General features: G+C 35.1%; 1 protein-coding gene across 1 annotated transcript in view; it reads right to left on the reverse strand.

Moving 5' to 3' along the window:
• The window catches only part of LOC108737480, a 120,871-nt gene extending 114,050 nt beyond the window's left edge, over positions 1–6,821 (reverse strand). The window contains exon 1 of the mRNA XM_018470341.2: positions 6,744–6,821. The gene's annotated coding sequence lies outside the window, so the exon portion shown is untranslated. The remainder of the gene's footprint in view (positions 1–6,743) is intronic.
• Between the last annotated feature and the right edge of the window lie 1,222 nt (positions 6,822–8,043).

Consider the following 8,043-nt stretch of genomic DNA (forward strand, 5'->3'; position numbering starts at 1 on the left):
TTGTTAAATAAACATTTACTCTAATGCAATATAACTGCACAGATATAACCAAAAAATTAATTTAGCACTATACTATAGTAAATATACATAATACTATAATACATGAGATGCCGGTCACTAACAGCTGACTGTAATGCCGATATGCGCATGCGCGCCTTAATTCGCGAGACAAAACGTTGCAAAACGTGTCGTTTCATGGCCTTAAGATTCTACTCTTATCGAGCCCAAAGAAGTTTCACTTCAAAAATCGACTTCAATGCATTGTCTCTATGTACAAACTAAAACTAAACTAATTTTCCACCCTTAGAAGCAGAATATTTTCTTTACGTTGAGATATGGCCTGTAGCCTATTAGGCATCCGATAAAAAAAGAACAGCGTAATCCGTACACAAAAAAATACAGAATAATTTAGAGTCTCCTATATTTTAATATTTTAAGTCCTTACGAACCCCCTTACTAGAAAACTCGATCCGCTCCTGTGACATGGTCGACAGTTGTTATTATAGTTCGCGAGATGAGATAAGCGACCAATTTCGCCGAATATGAGAACAAGCCTACTCTCTACTTGTTACCAATACGATTATGTCCCATTATATGCTAATGCGAAAAAATTGTGTTCATACGTACCGTGTGTAGGTACATCGGTTGTCTTATTTTCTATTATGTACTATCTAAAACTAAAGGCCTCATGTTGACACATTCGGTTGTGAAATTACAACATTCGTAATGCCACATCGTCATGCTCATCATTGTAATGAAATGATTCTGTACATTCTCGAGCAACTAGTTCGAAATAGCTGTTGTGAAAATGAAGTCAGTTGCCTGCAGGGCAAAGCATGATGAAAATCTCTATTTGTAAAGTTTAATTCAAATCGTACGATGGTACCACCCATCTGTCGATGAACTGGAATGGTAATAGAAACAACCAGTAATGGTATATCCACTTCGCTCATTTATTATTACGTATTAAACCCATGAGCAAATAAAGTAAGGAGCTGCATGATTGAGTCTACCTATACGAGGGTGGATTGATAAGTTTCCGGCCTAACCAAGAGATGACGCCACTAGGCCTACCTTGAGGTGACATTCTATAGTACCATCCTTGGATAGCTTGTAGCTATAGTTTCAGCCCGATCTCCTTGCTAGTGTAGGTTTGACAGCACGCTGAACAAGACGCCTCTGTGGTTTTCGTAAAAATGGAAAAGCAGGAAAATCGTGCTGTCATCAAATACTTTTATTTGAAGGGGTTAACGCCGAAGGAAATTAAAAAAGAGATGGACTCAACACTGGGGACATCCTCCCCGTCATATTCAACCGTTAAGCAGTGGGTTTCCGAGTTTAAAAAGGGTCGTGTGAGCACCTCTGATGGGCCTCGCTCAGGACGCCCCGTTGAGGTCACAACTCCAGATATGATCGAAAAAATTCATCAAATAGTGCTGGGAGACCGCAGATTGAAAGTGCGTGAGATAGCTGAGACCTGTAAGATGTCATATGAACGTGTGCAACATATTTTGCACCAACATTTGCATATGGAAAAGCTCTGTGCAAGATGGGTGCCGCGTTTGCTAACAGTCGACCAAAAATTGATTCGAAAAAACATTTCTACCGCAAATTTGTCATTGTATAAGCGTAATCCAAGCGAATTTTTGCGTCGATTCGTAACCGTTGACGAAACGTGGGTCCACCACTACACTCCTGAAACCAAAGAACAGTCTAAACAGTGGATTGGACCAGGGGAACCAACTCCAAAGAAGGCAAAAACAATTTTTTCGGCGAACAAGGTTATGGCTACTGTTTTTTGGGATGCAAGAGGTATTATATACATTGATTACCTTGCAAAGGGTAATACTATCACTGGTCAATACTACGCAGACTTATTGCAACGTTTGAGCCACGAGGTGAAAATTAAACGACCTCATCTGGCGAAGAAAAAAATCTTGTTTCATCACGATAACGCACCAGCGCACACGTCAATCGTTGCGACGGCTAAAATCAACGATCTAAAGTTTGAATTGATGCCGCACCCTCCTTACTCTCCAGACCTAGCCCCGAGTGACTATTTTCTGTTCCCTAATCTCAAAAAATGGCTTGGCGGTAAGAGATTTGCGGACAATGAAGAAGTAATCGAAGCTGTAAATGGTTATTTTGAGGAGCTTGACGAATCAGTCTATAGAGATGGCATTAATAGACTGGAACACCGCTATGAGAAATGTATCAGCCTTGGAGGAGATTATGTTGAGAAATAAAAAAAAAAAAATTTTAAAAACCTTGTTTTTCTTGGTCAGGCCGGAAACTTATCAATCCACCCTCGTAGTTCGGACGATCGAAATTGAAAAAATACGGAATAAATTATCTGTGAGAATGGATCTTTCTTCTTTCTTGTTTCTACATGAGACTGTAGTAATTTGCTGTGTTTTCAACAGACCCTTGTTAAGTGAGGAAATGCATCATGATTAGTACAGACATAGTGAAAAGAGATAACCAAATAATAGTAAGCGTAATAATAGTAATTAGTAACTAACTAACCTAACCTAACCTAACCTAACCTAACCTAACCTAACCTAAAATAACCTAACCTAACCTAACCTAACCTAACCTACCTCTTTGAGATTATATCTTTCAACAAGTGTCTTTTAGCATTCCTAAATTTCTGAGAAAGTTGAACTTTCTTAGCAGTCCGATGCTGGCAACATGCCCAAATTCTGCTTGTCTTCCTCTCTTTCTGTTACACATTAATTGGTGCAATGTTATTCCTTTTTCTTCATTAGTGTCTGCTGCAATTCCTACCTGACATCTCTTTTTTTTGTTTACCATATTCCTTATAACGTCTGTCGTGAGTAAAAGTAGCCGTTTTATTAGCAACCGCTCCGGTCTACTTACTAAGTTTATAACAGGCTGCTTCGAATTATATCTTTAAATAAACGTTTTTGCTTTCCTAAATTCCTGAGAAAGTTGAACTTTCTTAGCAGTCCGATGCTGGCAACATGCTCAAATTCGGCCTGTCTGCATCTCTTTCTGTTACACATTAATTGGTGTAATGTTATTCCTTTTTCTTCATTAGTGTCCGCTGCAATTCCTACCTGACATCTCTTTTCTTTGTTTACGACCGCTCTAGTCTAGTTGAAAGAAGAGAGTAAATGCGACAGTTTTATTGAGGACTATGCCGATTTTGAACGTCCCAACTCTAGCAAGAACTTCAGAGAAATTTCTCATACCTATGCCAAAGCAAACAAAGATGTGGAAGAGAACGTTTGTCACAAGATTTTTAACTCTAAAGTCATTAAACATAAAAAGTTAAAATTTAATGTTCTTTATGGATATTTAACAAATTATAGAAACATAAATGGCAACTTATTGTCTGTTACTTTAGTATAATAAATCAGCAGAAGACACAACGCCTTTTATCATACAATTAGTACATTTGTTAGTCTCAAGTTCGCTTATGAATAAATACTGAAGTCACATCTTACAAATTCCATTTTGACTGTTAAACAGATTATCAGATTTCTAAATCTTATTACATAAAATTTATTACTACCTTAAATTCCACGGTCTGATGTAGGTAATGTGATTGAGAATACTGATCTTTGACAACGAAACTAATTGCAAGAGTATCAATCTCTTCAAACATGCCGGAAATTATTACCATCTTTACTACCTTATGCGCCTATAATAATAAAAGAAGCATATACAGCATGAAAATAAATTGCAGTGAATAGGCCATCTTACACGTACATAATTTCGAATGACAGTATTTTTCGCTAGATGTATCAGATCCTTTCACCATACTATTTGTTTTGCCTAATTTTTCTCGTTATTTTATTTTGATGGACGTACGATGAACAATGATAATTAAAAGGAATTAGAGATGTAGGGTACAGTAGTAATAATACAAGAGACAAGCCAGGGGTCATTTTCATAGAAAATGAGGAAAAACCACATAGATAGAAAGAATATTTAGAGAACCTATTCGCAGGCCATGAGTAAGGAGATATATTAGAGAATAAAAATGGTGTGGAGATAGATGCGTTAGGTTATCCCATAATGAGAGAAGAGAATTTCGTTAAAGCGTTAGTATAACTCTTCAAAAGCATCACTAATGCAAGCTAATAATTCAAGTAATCAAGACCTAGTCTATGAAGATCTAACAAATATATATTCAGTAGAGAAGCTGGATATTATCAACCACATATAATCCAGAATCCAGGAAAACATTAATAATAATACAACATCCTCGTACTTTTGAAGAGAAGATGTTAAAATCATTATCAAATATGGAGTAAGTTTTGTCAGAAGATTTGGGCAATTTTATATCACTTCAAAGAAAATGAACACAGAAAAACAGTGACAGTGAATATGATATACCAAAAATTAATATATAACCTTTATATATATACATAGATTTATATAAACATATTTTTTATAAATTAATCATTTTTATATTCTTTTTGTTAAAACCATAGGTATAATATGTTTCATATAATTTCATAATATACTTTAAAAATGTAAAAGGAATTTATATAAAACATTAATTCTACAATATTTTTTTTGTATATGTATGTAGCTACTGTATAACGTAATACTAATAAATACGAAAATAATTGATTAAAATATTTTAATTGTATACAGTTTGCTAATTTATTTCAAACAATATATAATGAATTGTATAAAATATTACATACAATTGTAAATACAATTCATTATAAATACTTTGAAATAAGCATTTTAGCAAAATGATGTGTACGATTAAAAAATATTAATTAATTATTTTCAAATATGTATATACCTTTCAATTTTTTTACCGTCAATTATTTACCATCATATCATGAGTTAAAATTTATCTAAATATGATGAGAAACATTGCTGCATGTAGTACAGTAAATCTTGCCCTCATATGTGCCTCATAGGTTTCTTCATTTCAATGTCTTAAATGGTATGTCTATTTTACGTAAATTACGAAAGTAATTCAATTTACGAAAAGTTGTCTTCGTGTTTAGTATTCGTTTGACTCATGAAATGCAGACAATATGTTACAAATTTTTACGTTCACAAGGTGAGCAACCTTTACACATGTCGTGATGATACGAATAGTAAATTTTTCGTAAATATGAAGTAAATGTGGCTATCGGGGTAGTTACAGCCCATTTCAATTTGTTTGAATTGTGACCCTGAAGACATCTGCGCGAAGATAGAAAAAACACACATTAGCAAGACAGAAATAGTTGGAACAAGCTTGAACGAGCAGAGTTCTCGATGGGCGGTCTTAGGAGATCGGCTAGAACTGTACAGTACTAGTCGAAAATGTTTAGCCATTTCTTAAAACAAAAATGTATATGAATTAACAATAGAAAACAAAGTAAAAGTTTTATAGGTGTGTAGAAAGTTAAATTAATTCACTTGTTATTATTTTTGGCTAAATATGCTTATTAATAAAGCATATTCCTAAATTTTAACGAGGCAGTTTAAATAATTTTGCAAATGGTACTGTACACTTTTCTCTAGCTCTCGCTCGATGATCGATGAAGAAATGAGCTACGCAGATAAATATGATTGAATTTGGAATTATGCTACGGCGCATCCTAATAAAGGGAAGGGGCATATCTCCAACTTCATGAAACGAACAGTAGTCACATTTACGAGACAGGAAAGTCCCGGAGAATTATAAACGGAAGATGGTAGTAACCACATCTATAACGAGAGGCTCGGATATGTCCGTGACTTTAAGAACAATTAGCTTAACTTCCCATGCGTCAAAAATCTTAACCTGAATTGTACAGAGGAGGACGGAAAAAGGGAAAAAAGATCAATTGGGGTTTAGAAGAAATAGAGGAACGCGGGAGCTCATTCTAGCTTTACAGGTAACAATAGAAAAAACGATGGAAAAAGGAAAGAATGCGTACATAGGATCTGCAGATTTAGAAAAAGCTTATGACAATGTTAAATGGGACAAAATGTTAAATATAATCAGAAATGTAGGGACGCGTTGCAGAAATAGAAGAGTGATACTTCATACTTTGTATAAAGAGCAACAGGCAGTTATAGAGATAGAGCTGCAACGTAGAGTAGTAAATATTAGAAAGGGAGTCAGACAGGGATGCACAATGTCACCGCTACTTTTTAATATATACATCGAAGACGCGATCAACATCATTAAAGACAGTACAACTGTGAGGATAGATATATAGGGACAAAATATTAGTATGCTTAGATTTGCAGATGATATAGCAGTATTAGCATTTAGCAAGGAGAAGTTAAAGATAGCTTTAAATAAAATGGAAGCGGTATTGTCAAAACAATACTGTATGAAAATAAATAAAAGTAAAACAAAAGTACTGGTATGTAAGGGAAAAAAAGTAGGGAAAGATCGAATATAAAGACAGGAGACGAATGATTAGAAAAAGTGACTGATTTTAGGTATCTAGGAAGTCAGATAAGTCAGGACGGAAGGAGTAGTAGATATATAAAGCAGAGGATAGCGCAGGGTTGAGTCGCTTTCAATGCAAACTATACGAAATATTGAAATCACCCTAAATATGGTAAGTCTGACAAAAATACATAATTGCGACAATCTTAACCTCGAAGTATATAAATGTGCGCACAGACTTCGCCTTGCCTTTAATCGTCACAGTTTACTACCCTGTTTAGTACCCACGATTTCAACAGCACCCCCATTGAATGCTTCACGCTTGCAATAGAAACGAACACCCCTCTAAGATTATAAGACTAAAAAGTACTTGACTTACTTGGACCCAACAGTTGTTTCTTTTGCTGCAATTCCTCGATAATGTATCCATGTTTCGATCTCACCATCTGGAAGTGTGTTGGTCACTAAAAAGTCTTGTGTTTCTGCGGCCGCCAGTGCGACCAGAAAGCTGGTCACCCAAAGGCGGCCCAGAGTTTTTAAACGACCTGCCGTGATGGTAACACACCAGTAAAATATCCCGAATCACCTACATAAACCACGACCACCACCGCCCGTCGCACTCAATTAAGCACGCAATCATTATTAGTAATGGGTCGCATTTCTGAAATACTTCCGCTGAAGAACGATGCCAAATGCCAACACTTTCTCGTGGAAAGCTCCAGTAACTCAAATTGCAGATTTCTACCTGGAAACAATAGAAAGTGTAAGTCATTGTAAAATATTATCACGTATCATATAAATACTATCTCAAATTTGCAAATTTAATGAGAACGCGTTATCTAATATGCGTTATTTACATTAAAATTGTAAAGAGGCAAGTGTGTAAAATATAACATAAGCACATAAAATAGTTTTTCTTCCAAAGTAATTCATAATTCAAAGGTTAGGTTTTTCTTAAATAATGTAGCAGGCACGCAAATTTTTCTATTGGAATAAAAGTATTAAAAAACAAGGTTTTAAATTTTTTCTTCAATTCAAGGCAGGGCGTATTGCGTAGAGTGATGAGATATGACAAGGGGTAGGGGGTCTAAGGAAATGTGAAGTAAAATTCAACTTAGCAGTTCTTACATATTTTCATTATATAATAGAAAGTCATTCTCATTACTATTTTTAATCACAAGAGATCGTTTGTAGGTGGGAGAGTGGACTAGCTTTTCTAGCCTGATATTTGTTAAAGGGGTCGCTAAAAGTTTGACGAAGGGAGAAGGATGGGTCAAAAAAGGTAAACTTCTGAGTGACGTATTTTATGGACGACCCCTAATAGTACCAAAGTCATAATAATTGAAGGTCAGCAGCAATATGTGTAGGTCTTGGACTAATTTTAGAGATTTTTATTTTAATTTAAATCCATGCATCATTGAAACTTGGGAGTTCTAAAACGGGTTTTTCTCTTAAATCACGGATGCATACAAGTCGTCCTTTTAAATTGTTGCACAACGAGTAAATAAATATATATCCCATCATAGCAGTAGGTACCTAATACCTAATACTGTAGCACCTTTATATAAGCTATTAGACCTTAGTTTTGGAAAGTTTGCCGTTTGAAGTGTTTATTTATGAAACATACATATTCTCACGTAGGTTCTCTGATGGTACATACAAGCAAACAAATTATTAAA

The sequence above is a fragment of the Agrilus planipennis genome, unplaced genomic scaffold, assembly GCF_000699045.2.
Source record: "Agrilus planipennis isolate EAB-ADULT unplaced genomic scaffold, Apla_2.0 scaffold155, whole genome shotgun sequence".
Lineage (NCBI taxonomy): Eukaryota > Metazoa > Arthropoda > Insecta > Coleoptera > Buprestidae > Agrilus > Agrilus planipennis.